Raw genomic sequence first — 15599 nt, forward strand, 5'->3', positions numbered from 1 at the left:
AAAAAACAAAAAAAAACCCAAAAACCACAGAGCTGGGATGTAACTCTGGCAGAGAGCTTGCCTGGGTTCCATCTCGAACATCACAAAAGTAAACAAAACCAATTTAAAGAAACCCCTTATTCATGGTTTAGGAGATACAAATTCTCTTCCCAACTGACCTACAAATACAATGCATCTGCTATCAGAAACTCCGAGCAGAGGTTGGGCACATAACTGCAGCACAAGTGCTTATCTCACAAGCGTGAGGACTCACAGCCTATAAAGAAGCTGAACATGGTGGCATACTCTTATACTCTCAGAGCGGGGACAGAGGTAGGAGAATCATCTGATTTCAGGGGTAACCTGAAATCTCTCTGCACAGCCCTGAGCTATCCTTAACTCATTGCTATCCTCATGCCTCTGCCTGTTGGGATCAAAGGTATACATTACCCTCCCCAACTCAATTCTGCTAGTTCTGATATTAAATATGCATGGAATTTCAGCCACTTCTCTAAGTGGCCACACTGTCCTCTCTGCTAAAGTGAAGGATGTTTCTGAACTAGGTTCCTTATTTCGAGAAGCCTCTGGACAAGCAAGATAGCTAAACAGTAAAGCTTCCACCAAGCCTGAGAACCCGAGTTCAATCCCCTAGACTCACATGGTAAATAGAACAGATTCTCACAAGTTGACCCACCCATGTGTACAAGCACACACACAAACCACGTACAATCTTAATCCATCTATCAATGTATTAACAGTTTACTGGACTCAAAACATCACACACGCCCCAGAAGCCAGCCAGCCTAGTGCCCATCCACCCACATAAATCTCATTTTTGGACTTCTGGCCCAGCCTTATACATCAAACACCCTCCCACTGTGGACATTTCACATCTGAAACAAAACCTCTACAAAGATGGACTCTCAAATCCGGGTCATCAAGAGGGATGCCTGCATCTGTAGTCACAGCCACACAGGATGCTGAGGCAAGATTGTAATGAGCCAACAATAGACTAGCTCCAAAATAATAAAAACAAACACCAATTCTCCACTCTAAACTGAGAAAGGCCTAATAAATAAATAAATAACTACCAGGCCCCTGTGACACTTAAAAATCTAAGAAATGCTTACTCCACATAGTCTCACCACATTCCAGAAGCCTCTACCCTGGAGAAGTGCTTGAACTTATTAGTGTATCTGCAACCTCTTGCTATACCTGCTAGTGCCCCCCAACCCAGTCTGTTCCAGAGTTTCCCCGGAAGGCACCCTGAGCCGACCCCTACCCAGTACAGATCCAGTGTCTGTGGACCTCCCCACCAAGCAGTAAGGCAAGGCTGTGTTAGCAGATTCTGCCTGGCTTCAATTCAGCAACCTAGAGCGTGTGACACACAGCTAGCACTGTACATTTGGACTTGGGTGATGATAGGCTGGGGAGCCCAGTGCAGCAGCCCCTCCAGTCAGTCAATGTGAATCTCCTAAGAAATGAGTAGAGATCTAGCAGAACCCACTTAGCATTCCCACAACACGGAGCATCTCTTGAAACTAAAATAATCATGTGATTCCCACTGCACCTCACTAACTGGGTTCAGAAAGCTTTGCTGTTTTTATGCCAAACTCATACATTTAAAACAGTATCAAGTAACCCTCAAGTGCACAATCCCTAGCTCACGGGAGACTCTTCCCCCTGATAAATCATTACGCTTTAGCCTTGACCCTGCACCTGGGTCCTCCACTCACGCATACACCCTTCCCCTGTAACCGACCCTGACCTTCTGTCCTATTTGGAGAGAACCACACTTTGACAGGAAGATAGCCATGGGAGCCACGGTCATAAAACCAAGCCTTGGCACTGTGGCTGCCCCATCTTTTGTTGTCATTTGATCCTCTGGGACAAGGCCTGGAGGATGCTCCTTTTACCTCCAGGATGAAGGCAGAATTAAGAGCCTGCTAGGTTACTCATGGCCAACACACAGGTGAATGAAGGCAGCGGCATTTGACTGGAAGGGCTGACTATACTACACTCTTGGGCCTGGACCTGCATGAGTGTCCCCTCCACTCTCTGTCCACCACCTGCCCTCACTGACACCTGTGTAGTCTGCACCCAAACATTTGCCACCTTGGCCCCCATATTCTGACAGATCCAAGAACCCAGTACTTCTTGTTGCCCCTGTCTTTGACCCTTCCAAACCCAGAGTGTACCTGTCCTGCACAAACCAAGCATCCACTCACTCACAGGGCTCACCTCGACCCTCTCTAGGAGTAGAACTCATATTACCAGAAAGGGACAACCAAGGCAGGTACTGTACTAGTAGAGCACCGGAGGAGGCGGCACAGTGCTGCAGGTGGAGAAGGACTAGATCAAACCACAGTGTGTGTGTGTCTCTCTCTCTTTCTCTCTCTCTCTCACACACACACACACACACACACACACACCTCAAAGATCAGCCTGCCATGGCCTCTCAAGTGTGAAGATTAAAATATGTGCCTTCATCCCCAGCAACACAGAATCACAGTTCTTTTTTCATTTTGCTTTTCAAGACATGATGTCTCTGTGTAGTCCTGGCTGTCTGGGAACTAACTCTGTAGACCAGGTTGGTCTCAAACTCAGAGAGATCTGCTTGCCTCTGAAGTGCTGAGATTAAAGGTGTGCACCACCACCACCACCACCACCTGGCTGAGGCTTCACAATTCTTCATGTGGTCCTGGTGGCCTAGAACTCCAAGCTCCAGCTCCAGCTCCACCCAGGTGCTGCAGCATGCACACTAGGTGTGTGCTCTATTGCTAAGCTCTGCTCCAGCTCACCTATCGTTTCCAACTTGGGGATTGGCACCCTATTGCCTGCTACCCACATTCAAGCAAATAGTTTTCCTGGGACTTAGTCACAACCAATGCTCCCTCTGTGTCTGCCTACAATGACAGAGCTAAGCAGTGGTGATACACGACAGAGTAAAACCAAAAGCACTATCTCAAAATAAGGAGCCTTACCTCTGAGGGCTAGCAAGGAGCACTTTGGAGCTGTTCAGGAGAGGAGCAAAGGGGCCCCAGTCACGACAGCCCAGGGTACAGCTTGGGCTCCAGCTCCAGGTCACCCTCGGGGAACCTGAGCAGAGCCTGCTCTCCCTAGGGCAAAACACCTTGTTAACCATGTCCCTAGGGAGCAGGGACATATCAGACTAAGCAGACTAGAGACTTAGAGAAACAGTCCCAGGAAAGCAAAGGAGCCAGTGGGGAAACTGGCCATACAGCCCATCCCCTTGGCAACCGAAGCTAGCACTAGGGAATGAGAATGGCTGTCCCCATCTCAAATCCTAGCACCCACAACCCCAGGGTCACCTTGTCCTCCCCTTATCTATGGGAATAAAGGCCTTGATGGAGGATGGATCATCTCCTCACAATGAGCCAGCACACCCTCCCTAATATTCCTAAAGACAGACAGACGTATGGACACACACACACACACACACACACACACACACACACACATACCCTCAGTATCTTATGATGGTTCGAATGTGTACATGCACTTACATACACATCATGACTCCAGTAAGCCTGTCTCTCCCCTACTTGCTTCTCCTCACACCTGCCTACCTGTCTGCCCAGGTCCCTGCCATGCCTTCCTTCCCTTTTGCCACTTCTGGTGCAAGTCCTTGTCACTTAAGCAAGCATTCCCCAACCAGTAAATCCAGCCAAGTTAAATAGACTGGGATGTGGCAACAGTTAGGACCATGTCCTGTCCCCCCACACTGTTGTCAGCACCCACAAACAATGTTTCCATCACAAACTTGGGGCAAAACCAGTCAAAATCACAAACTGTCTTTTCCTCAGAATCCAAGAGGAGGAGGCAGCCATGTGGGCCCCAGCCCCCAGCATGAGTCCAGGCCTCCCAGAGAGCAGCTGTTGCTTCAGTCTCTCACAGCTGAAGGTCCCAGAGGCCTAGCCTTGAGTCTAGAAAAGCCTCCTCCTGTGACTGCTAGAAACTCACTGCTGTCTTGGTACAAGTGGTTGGAATAATGTACACACAACCTTTTTTTTTTTCTCTCCGCAATGGCAGAAATGGATGCCAGAGCCTCTGCTTTCAAAGTAGGCAAGTGGTCTCTACTGAGCCCCTAACCAGCACCCCTCCCTTCTTACTGCAGAGGCACAGTATCCCACCCAGTGTCTCACAGATCAGAAAGCAGGCCCTTTCATCATACTCTCCTTCCCTACTAGCCATCCTAAAGGCTCAAAACCGCTTTTGGCCAGCTATGGCTCTCAATGACCCATAGCCCTCCGAAAAAGCCCACCTCCCCCCTGAAGCTCCTTCAGTACTGTGCTGTGAACCAAGTGACAGCCTCTGCTCCAGGCAGGACCTCCACAGGAAACCACTACCTCTTACTTTGGCTATAGTGATTTAAAGCCATTCTTCAAAACATCTCAGCTCCTATGCGGATGTGGACACTCCTCCCAATGTCCAAGCAACTGGTGGGAGCTGCACACTCCCGCATACTGAAATGTACTGAGGGCAAGGTCTCAAGTGCTAAGCACTGAGATGTTCAATATGTGAAAAGCTTGTCAGACACCTGAAGGAAGTGTGACAAGAAAAAGAGGAAAGGGCTTCTTTGCCGGGAAGCTGGGACTGCTCCCCTGTGATAACTCCTTTTCCCCACCCCTTTCCTGGCATGAGGTTCTCAAAGTCCTTAGGACCTCCAAAGTGCTCATGTCATGAACGGGGCTCCAGAGCTGCCTAGTGATAAGTTAGCTGCCACTCAAGCCCTGGGTGGGAAAGCAGAGAGAGGGGCTGAAGGCTAGTGGGTCCCAGTACCAAAAGTACCAACAACTGAGCCTCTGCCATAGCACTCCAAAAGTATGGACAGGCCTAGCACTCTGGAAGCTTCCAGACAACAGGACACAGGAAGTTCCTGGAGAGTGGTTGCCTGATGAGCCTGCAACACCCACACTGAAGAGGAACCTGTCTTCCTGAGTTCTAAAAGCTGCTGGAGGAGGGACCTAGGAACCTAGACTGATAAACAGTCATCAGAAACCCAGGAGAGCCACACTGGGTAACAAAGAGAGGAGCAGCCTTGAGAATAATAAGCCTTGGTCCTGTGGGAGCAAACACAGCCTCCAGGGAGCTGTTGTGGGCAGAGAGCTGAATTACAGGATGTCCTGCTGGTGTGTGCTGCTCAAGGGCCACATGTTGAGGTCACTAAGGACTCAGCCTGAAATGTGGAGACAGTTTTCCCTGACTACCCTCTGCAAGAACATATCAGTATGTAACATACTTCCAACTACCAGACACATTGACAAATACCTATGAAAAAAATCATGAATACCTGTGGCCCCCCCAAGCAGGGCAGTTGGAAGACCTAAGACTCTCCCCAATATTTCCTGGTGGGTTCGGGGGCTTGAGGAGGACACCCCACCAAGCTGGAGGAGGTCCTGCCCCTACAAGAGCTAAAGAAACACCAAGGAATTTCTGTGTTCCAACACTCTACCTACGAGATGATGTCACAATGAACCTTCTAGAGTGACAAGCATTTCTCTTAGCAGCTGACACGTCAGGCCTTCAATGTGTATGCCTTAGTCTCTTTCTAATCCTGACAGAGCCATGTCCTCATAGTTACAGATTATTTTTGAGGTCATATTTTTGTGCAATTAATGCACACAAGGTAAATTCTTAACTTTCTCCACTTCAGAGACTTACTATAGTCCAAATTGGCCTCGGATCTGTAGTATGGAGATTACCCTGCTTCACCTGGTAACCAAGCTAGGCTTATTGTGACCATTCTTAAATGTGTGGTTTAACATTATTAAAAATGTTTACACATGTGCCGTGGTGGTGGCCCTTTAGTCCCAGCATTGGAAAGGCAGACTGTAAGAAAGCTGAGTTCAAGGAGAGTCTGGTCTACAGACAGTCCAGGACAGCCAGGGCTACACAGAGAAACCCTGTCTTGAACACCCACCCAAAGGAAGTTTACATGGGCTCAGCAGACAAAGGCTACTAAGCTTGACAACTGAGTTCAACCTCTACTATGACCCACACCACCTGAAAGATGTCCTCTAAACTCCTCCCATGCCCACATTTAATTTAATATAAAAAATAAAGAGTAAAAATACTGCCATATTTTACAGAACTTGTAAAAGTGAAACTCCCTACTCCCTGGCCAGTCTCTGGCACCTATCATTGCCAGGGAGCAATTATATTATATTATATTATTCCAGGGAGCTCCTGGAGGATGGGGAGTCACACAGCTTGTGTCCTTGGGGGTCTGAGCCATGTCACATGCTTTCAAGGTTGAGCTACTTGTATCATTGAACACTCCTGTACCATGCATGCACAGGGATGTCACAGTGCAACCCAGGGCCTAGTACCTGTTTCTATCAGATCATAGCCCAGACAAGCTCCAGCCTTAACCAGTCCCTGCAACTTCCCAAATGCATGGCAGAAAAGAGCCCAGGAAAGCCTGTGACTGGTGTTCTAAGAGCATTGCCCAAGCACCTTGGACCTGGCCTTCCTAGAGAGCCCCAGCATTCCAATTCCCTGGGAACACACCTGTTCCAGCCTCACCTTATAGCACAAGCAAGAGACAGCACAAGCAAGAGAAGTCCAGGATACCAGCAAGTAGAATAGAAAGGACCACTTCATCTTGGCAACACTCTTCCCTTAAATGGAAACCTGAGCACCCCAAACCTCCTGGAAGCCTGTGTACAAAATGTTGCACTAGATAGAGAGCCAGCTCCCAGCACATCCAACTTCATGTAAGGGGGACAAGACAAACAGATACCAGGGACCCCCCATCAAGTGATACCAGGGAGCGGGGAAACAGAAGCATCACAATGCCCACTCTCAACCTGGAATCCTGAGCACCAAGGCAGCCTATCCCATAGGCAGAGTTCAGCGTGGAAGCTGTATGGAAAACCCAACAGCGACCATTCAAGAGTCCCCTGCCTGCACTGTGCTCTGGTGCTGCAGCAACCATTCAAGAGTCCCCTGCCTGCACTGTGTTCTGGTGCTGGTTGTGATTGTCCTTGCAGGTAAGAAAGGTTCGGAGCAAGATCCAGGCATGGCGACGCTACCTACCAATGCAGCACTCATCATATTTCCAAGAGTTCAGAGGCACAGCCTGAACTAGAGTAAAACCTTGTCTTAAATTTTTCCTATTTTATGGGTATTTTGCCTGCCTATATGCCATGTGTGTGCCCAGTGACAGATGAGGTTAAGAGGGTTTTTGAGACACCACAAGGATACTGGAATCAAACCAGATATTCTGCCAAAAACAGTCAAGGTTCTTTTTTTGGTTTGATTTGGTTTGGTTTTTGGTTTTTCGAGACACAGGGTTTCTCTGCGTAGCCCTGGCTGTCCTGAAACTCAGAAATCCACCTGCCTCTGCCTCCCAAGTGCTGGGATTAAAGGTGTGTGCCACCACTGCCAGCTAAGGATTATTTTTTTTAAAGACAGGGTCTGTTTCACTGTGTAGCCCTGGCTGCCCTGGAACTCAAGAGCTCCTCCTGCTTCTGCCTTATGAATGCTGGGATGAAAGGCATGTGCCACCACAGCCACCCAAAGATGGCTTAAGATGATGCAGAATTTAAAAAGACAATCATGTCTCTGGCCTTCATGTGTATGTGCAAACTGCCTCACACACCCACCCACAATCTTTATTTAAAAGTACATTTGTTTACTCATTTATTTTTAAGGCAGGGTGGTTTATATATAGCCCCGGTTGGACTGAAACTCACTACTGATAGATGAGACTAGCATTAGACACACAAAGATCCATCTGTCCCTGCCTCCCAGTGCACACCTATTTTATTTTTATTTTATGTATATGGCTGTTTTGCCTGTATGTCAGTGTGCCACATGTATTTCTAGTGCCCACAGATGCCAAAGGCGGCAATCAGATCTCATGGCAATCAGATCTCCCAGGAGCTTTGTAAGAAGAGTAGCCAGTGCCCTTAACTACTGAGCCGCCTCTCCCCCTGCCTGGGGTTCCCTTCGTTTGTTATGTTTCTGTGTGGGAGTATGCATGAGGAGGCCACAGGACAACTTCTCTCCTTTTACTATGTGGGGGCCAGGAATTAACTCAAGCACCTTTACCTTCCCAGTCACTTCATTGTCCCACAAAAGCTTATTTTTTAAAAAAGAGGAAAAAGGCACGTCTAACTAAAAAAAGGGTAATCTGCAGTTCAGAGTAAGACTGTTCCCATTTAACCTCCACCTCTAGAAAAATGACCTTTAGCATCTCCACATTCCCTGATGACAGGAGCTGGTGGTACCTGGGAGCAACTAGACAGACCTACATCCTTAGGAACCTCTGTTAACTCTAATCTCAAGTATCCACCAGTTTGGCAACTCAAGACAGGAAACAAGTAATTAAGGTCAACATGCTAACAGACCATAAGGGTTGGTCTTCTGGTGCCAGATAAATATCTTTTGATCCCCATAACCAGAATCAAGGGCTGCCAGCATCACTTACCTGGTACCCAGGAGGTACCAGCAAAACCCACCCACGATTAGGAGGCACTGCCATCATGACCCTCAAGGTCTTCATCACTGTTCCCCTTTCACATAAGGGACTTACTTCCCTTGACACCACACTTGACAGGTGAGAAACCTGAAGCTAAGAAAGGCATCAATCAAGCCACACTGCCTAGGTCTCAGGTGTAGACAGAGTAGCACTTGAAGGCCTAGGTTCTACTGCTTCTGATGAGACTCTAGCCCCAGGCTCTACACAGCCCAGGCCTGGGGGCTCTAGGCACACTAAAAGACCGCTACAGATCAATCCTAGCCTTCTGTTTTAAAATCTTGGATTGTCCCAGAAGCACAGTCAACCTCCACCACCAGCCTCTGTTGACAAGACACTAACAACTTGCCAGCCTACAAGCAGAAAGAAGGGGTTGAGAGACTTACAGACAAAGCCCAGGCTGGTTCATAAGCTAACAGCCATCTTTACCTTCATCTCTAACAAGTAATACACACAATACAACTTAAGACAGCACAAGAGCCAATCAGGCTCACACAACATATGTGTGCAGCCAAGAGTGGTAGGAAACTGAGGCAAGAGAATCCAAAGTTTAAAACCAGCCTGAGGCCGGGCTTGGTGGCGCACGCCTTTAATCCCAGTGCTCGGGAGACAGAGGCAGTAAGATTTCTGAGTTCGAGGCCGGCCAGCCTGGTCTACAAAGTGAGTTCCAGGACAGCCAGGGCTANACAGAGAAACCCTGTCTCGAAAAACCAAAACAAACAAACAAACAAAAAACAGCCTGAACTACACAGGGAGAGCCTGTCTCAAAAGGGGGAAAAAACTGTCTGCAGACAACTTCTAAGGGTAACTGGTCACCAGAACATAGCTCATCCTAGCCTGACTCCCACCCGGCCTCTAATCAGGACCCTGGAGACCTGGTGATCACTCACATGCTAAGTCATTTTAACTCAAGTCTCCTACCTACAACCACATCCCTTCCCCACTTTCAAGCCAGAATCATGGGAAGAACACCCATCTTTCCTCTCAATTCTGCCAGAAGAGCTAAAACTCAAAACCATCTGGGCAGTTCACGAAACCATCACAAAAGCTACTAGATAACATGTTTCAGAGAAATTTTCCTGTATGTGTCCACAAATGATGCCTAAGTGTGAATATAGGCACAGAAGTGGCATGCCTTCATGTGAAGGTCAGAGACCACTTCAGTCTCCACCTCCCACCTCAAGGCAGCTCCTGTAACTGTTGCTGGTGTGGGGCTAACTGGCGTGACCTAGGAGTCTTTCCTGTCTCCATCTCATCCCCATAGTCAATGCTGGGATTACAGAATTTGTTCCCGCTGAGAATCCAAACTCCTATCTTCATGCTTGCACAACAAGCACTTCAGCCACTGGTTCATCTCTCCAGTCCCCAGATTAACTTACATGCCCTGGGTCTGATATGTGTGCATTGGAAGAAAAGCCAAGTGCTCTAACTTCTGAGCCATCTCTCTAGCTCCACCCCCACCCTCTCTAGGACAGTAAGGTTTGCATGTGCCAAACAAAGAACAACTGTAAGAGTCAGTTCTCTTCTTCCACCATGCAGGCCCCAGACATGGAACTCAGGCTGACAGGTTTGGCAGTAAGCATCATCATCAGACTAGCTACTTCCTTGGATCTTTCTGGAAAAGGCTCCCAAACTCCAATTGGACGCCAGATACAGTGAGTGGCTCATGCAGGAAGAGTTTGAGCCCACTCTGGGCTATAAAGAGACCCTGCATCAAAATAAAAGGCCAGGACAGATGTGGTAACCCACACCTGTCATTCCAGTATCTGAGCTATGGAAGCAGGGGATCTAGAGGTCAAGGCTATCCTTGACTACACAGCAAGTGCCAGGCTACATAAAACCTGTCTCCAAAACGTTAATTATGTAAATAAAAACTTAAAATCCTCCAAGCTTGAATAGCCTCAGAACCTAGAATCCATGAGCTCCCAATCAAACCAAATCCTAAGACTGTAGCATCAGACCCAAGCCTCTCCCTAGCCCTGGACTTGCTGGAAAGCTCTTTTCCCAGCTAAGGTAGGAGCTGGCCCCTTCTAATTTGATAGAAAAACGAAAAGGCTGCTCCTGAACATGCAAGAGACCTGCCATAATTTTCTCACAACTCTCCCCACACTCTTGCTTGCACAGAGCACTACTGTCTGGGGAGGAATGGTGACTACAGACTAGATTCCTAACTCACCTCTCGCGGGGTCAGATTCACTCCCTGAGCTCAAAGAGCAGATGGTCACATGGACTCATCACATTTCTACTCAGGGCAACAAAGCAGGGAAGGCTACCCAGAGCTATGGGCCATCCCCTTCACATCTAGCCTCTCTAAGGCCCAGGTCTTCCTGCCTCTGCCTAACTACCTATTTTGTACCCCTAAAATTCATACTCAGTCTTGGGAGCTGTATTACCCTTCAGTCCCCACAAGTGCCATTCCAAATAGCCTCCCACTGACCTCCTGTCTCAGGGCACTCTATTACACCTCTTCCCTTTCCCCAACTCCATAGCCAATTGAGGGCATCTTTACTAGAACAGGATCTCAGGGCTCAGAAGAGGCAGAACCTGGGCGATACTCCCAACAGTTGCCAAGCAACCAGACATAAAAGTCCTAGTCTCGGACTCCAGTCAACCACCATCAATCCGCCCAAGGTGTCTCTAACACCCATCTTCTTTTATTTAGGCAGACAAACCCAAGGTCATGGGTGTGCCAATCTGTCTTCACCAATGGTCTTTCCTTCCCCATGGCTTCCCTGAACAGAAGCTCACATAGTCCTGTGCAAGTACACTTCAGGTTCTCCTGTGTAAATGTTCAACCACGACCCAACAGTCTGTGCTTCCCAACTCCTGCCCATTACACTGTCCATAAACCCAAGGTCTGAAGAGTGAAGTGGCTATTCCACCACTCCTAAGAAACCATATCCCTGCCTAGGATAGTAGGAGAGGGTGGCACAGAGATGCTGGAGTAATAAAAGGCTTCTCACAGCTCAAAAAAGTATCTGGGTAAGGACTAGGGATGCATCTGTCTTCCTATCACCCATCCCAGCCTGCCAGCTAAGCAGCCCTGTCAGAGACTCTGAGCTTGCTCTCCACCCAGTCACTTCACAGTGGGGATGAAGCCTGAGCTGTGCCACACTCCAGAAACACAATGGTAGCTTAGGCTTTCATATGTACATGGAATTTTTGTTTTTTCTTTTGAGGTGTTGAACCTCAGAGCTCATGTGTGCTAGGGAAGTGCTCTATCCCTAGCCTCTGGATAAACTTTTAAAATAACTCAAAAGGGTATGGAGCCTGTTCAATGGTAATACTCTTGCCTAATATGCATCAAGCCTTGGGTTCCACACCTGCCCCAATAAAAAAAAATAAATAAAACATCCAACAACGGCTTTCAGGCTCAGGAGTCTCACTGATGACCACGAGCAGCTTGTTCTTCCTGCAGTTAAATGATGACATTATACAGGAAGCTCCCATCACTGCCAAAATGAAGCAACCTCTAGGCCAGCTCATTCCACAACAGGCTCCTTCCCTGGGGCCACCTGTCTTTGTTGTTTTCTATCTCTGGAGAAAGAAAACCCCTCTGCACTCCCCAAAATCTCTAGCATCAGAAAAGTCACCTTCCCAATCCCAAACCAATAGCCTGGTTTCCCTAAAACCCCTGGAGGCCCCTTGGTTCCATCTCTTTTGTGACAATGTGAGGAGTACCCCGGTAGCCACAATGGGCTTTTCCAGACATAAAAGCCATACAAGGGGGGTAGCATGACTGCAGCATACAAAGGACCCGGGGCTCTAACTCTGGCACAGATTAAGGAATTATGAAAAACACTGAGTCCTCTGCCAACATCACCCTCAGCAGGATGTGACAAGCTTACCTCCCCCTGGACAGGCTTGGGCATTGTGAGAGCTGCTGTGGGGCTGACAGGTACTCTGCTTGCTGCTCCCCACTGCCAGGGCTAATTCTGGACCTCAAGTATGCCTACAGTTAGGTGCGTTTTCCTTTTTGGTTTGGGCTTGTTTGTTTGCTTGTTCTTTGAGACAGGGTTTCTCTATGTAGCCCTGGCTGTCCTGGAACTTGCTCTGAAGACCAGGCTGGCCTTGAACTCACCACCACCCAGCTCACATTTACTTTCTTAATGAGACAAGGAAGCACTGCTTAAGCTCTAAACCATCACCCGCTGGATTTCTGAAGCCCCAAGAAACAGCCCTGTATAACTTCCTCCTTATATCCTATCCTCTTCTCATTAGAGACCCACATTGACCTCAAGTTCAAAAGCAGACAAGGCCAGGAGAAAGGAAACTGGCCAGTGGACCTATATAAACAAACTGAGCAAACCTAAAACAAATGACAGGTCAGACAGACTGACCAGGGATACTCTAGGAGCAAGCTGCCAAGCTCCTTTCTACTACAAGTCAAGGATGGGAAGTCTCTCTCCCTTTTGGGCCTTAATTTCCAGTTTAAAGAGTCTCTTGGCTCACACTGAAGTATGGGGTTCAGCAGAGCAGAGCACAGAGGAAAACCTACAGGGGATGCTACATCTGTCTGCTGTCCAAAAGGCTACTTTAAAAAAAAGGGGTGTGTGCGCTTGCTCGTATGCACCAACACAGGTGCATACAAGCCAAGGTGCATGTGTGGAGGTAAGGGACAACTTCAGGTCTCAGTCCTTACCTTCCACTTGGAGTCAGAGTGTCCAATCCAAGCACTCAGTGCTGTGTGCAGTAGGATAGCTAACCCTTGAGCCTCCCAGGACTCTCCTGTATTCACACTCGTCTCTGTAGGAACATTAGGTAGGATTACAGGTGCATGCTCCGTGTCCAGCTTTACCCACTGAGCTACCTCCTTATGCCCAAAGAGGTACTCTTTATTTTATTTCATTGTGGTGCTAAGGCCAGGGCCTGAAGCATGTTAGTACCATTAATCACCTCCCTTGGCCTAACAGTCCTATTTCTAATGAAACAGCCTGACAAATACAATCACAATGACACTCTGACTCAGGGCCTAAACTTCAAAATGGCCAGCAAGATGACTAAGCATAATAAAGGCACTTACAAGCTACAGGCCTGGAGATCTGAGTTCATTCTCTAGAACCCAGTTAAAGGTGGAAGGAGAGTCATGCCAACAGTTACACATCAGGCACACACAAAAATGAACAGCTAGGTGCCTTGACACGCACATTTAACCCTAGCACACAGGGTGTAAAGACAGACCAAAAGAGATTTTGAACAGTCACTCTCTGAATTCAAGGCCACCCTGCTCTACACAGTGAGTTCTAAGGTACATAGAAAGACCCTATCTCAAAAAGCAAAAAATAGCCAAGTGTGGTGGCGCACGCCTTTAATCCCAGCACTTGGGAGGCAGAGGCAGGCAGATCTCTGAGTCCGAGGCCGGCCTGGTCTAGAGCGAGGTCCAGGACGCCCAGACAGTGCCATCCACTTCTAATGCCGAGTCCCTACTTCTCCCCAGGATTCTGCACCAGGAAATGACTTTTGCAGGTGAACAGGAGAAAAGACTGCACAAAACTTTACTACAAAAACAAAAAACAGGTTGGAAATGACTCAGTGCTTGAGACTTGGCCGCTCTTGCTCTCTCTGGTTCAGTTCCCAGCACCTCCATGGTAGTTCACAACCATCTATTTAACTCCAATGCCAGGGAATCCTACACTCTGTTCTGGCCTCTGTGGGCACCCAAAGCACATATACATTCATACAAAGAAGCATTAAAAAGTAAATCAATAAAAAATTAAATCTCCTTTGGACATGGTGACACACTCCTTTAATTCCAGCACTCAGGAGACAGTGGCAGGCGGAGCTCTGAGTTAGAGTCTAGCCTGGTCTACACAGGCAGTCAGACCTACACAGTGAGACCTTTGTAACAAACAAATAAGCAAGCAAGCAAGCAAGCAAGCAAGCAAACTTTCCTGAACTGAAGCATGAGCCTTGAGTTTATCTACCAAGCAAGTTAAGAAAAAGGCAAGCATACCAGGAACTGTGCTCCTATCAATGGCCATAAGAGAAACCCTCAGGTTTGAACCAGCTGGTTCAAGAATCCTCTGAGGAAACCTTACCACTTGTAAGATTCAACCTTCTCACAAGCTGCAGCACCAAATGAGACACTGGAGAAAACTCAGGCAGCACCCAGTCAATGACACCCAGGCCAAGTATGCCACAGGTTTAAGTGACTCAACCAATGCAATGCAGCTCTAAGTCAATTTGGTTTGTCTAAGCACTCATGGCACATATCTGTGATTCCAGCCTTGAGAAAGCAGAGGCAGAAGGCACACAACAAGTTCAAATCAAGCCTAAGCTACAGTCAAAAAATAGAAATCAGGGGCTGACTATATATGGCTTAGAAGGTAAGAGAACCTGTGGCTTAGACACAAGAACTTGAGCTCAGTTCCCAGCATCACATAACAAGTAGATCACAGCCTCATGCCTACCAGTGCTGTGGTGGGATAGCACCGAGATAGCAGGATTTCGGAGCCTTGCTGGATCTCAGCCAAGGTAAAACCAAGTGAGCTCCAGGCTCAGTGAGAGAGACTGTCTCAAAGGAACAAGGTAAAGCACAAAACAGCTGTACACATCCATGCCATTTTGCTTTCCTAGTCAAACCTCCAAAAGCAGGTGGGAACAAATGTTTCATCTGCGAATGTGAATGAAAATGAACACACAAGAAACTCCATCTCTACCTCTACCACAAAACCCACTCCTGGAACTCAGAGAACAGGGACAGAGATCTGTACCCAGGCTGACAGCTGAGGTGAGCAGGCAGCGAGGGTGAGGAAGTGCTCCATAGCCAGCCTGAAGGCCAACGCCGGCAGAAGCCATGTCTGAAGCAGTGCTGGGGCGGGGCGAAAAGCAGGTTCATCACACAGGTACCCTTCTCATTCAGGACAGCCTGGCAAACATCATATAAGAATCTGGTCAATCGTCCACATTCAGGGCTGCAGAGACACTGTAGCAATTAAGAGCATTAACTGCTTTTGTCGAGGACCCAGGTTCCATCCCTAGCATCCACATGGTGGCCCACAACCAACGGTAACTTCTGACCTCCACAGGCACTAGGCACACACCTGGTACAAACAGGCAGATAAAACACTCATGCCCAATATAAAATAAGCAAATCTAAAAAAAAAAAAAAAAA

General features: G+C 47.9%; 1 protein-coding gene across 10 annotated transcripts in view; it reads right to left on the reverse strand.

The window, feature by feature from the left end:
* The window catches only part of Gatad2a (GATA zinc finger domain containing 2A), a 92391-nt gene that overhangs the window by 46351 nt on the left and 30441 nt on the right, over nucleotides 1-15599 (reverse strand). The window contains exon 1 of one of the 10 annotated variants that reach the window (XM_029531804.1): nucleotides 13128-13187. The exons of the other annotated variants lie outside the window; for them this stretch is intronic. The gene's annotated coding sequence lies outside the window, so the exon portion shown is untranslated. Of the gene's footprint in view, nucleotides 1-13127; nucleotides 13188-15599 lie in introns of those variants that run through there. 10 annotated transcript variants of the gene reach the window in all.

The sequence above is a fragment of the Mus pahari genome, chromosome 19, assembly GCF_900095145.1.
Source record: "Mus pahari chromosome 19, PAHARI_EIJ_v1.1, whole genome shotgun sequence".
Classification (NCBI taxonomy): domain Eukaryota; kingdom Metazoa; phylum Chordata; class Mammalia; order Rodentia; family Muridae; genus Mus; species Mus pahari.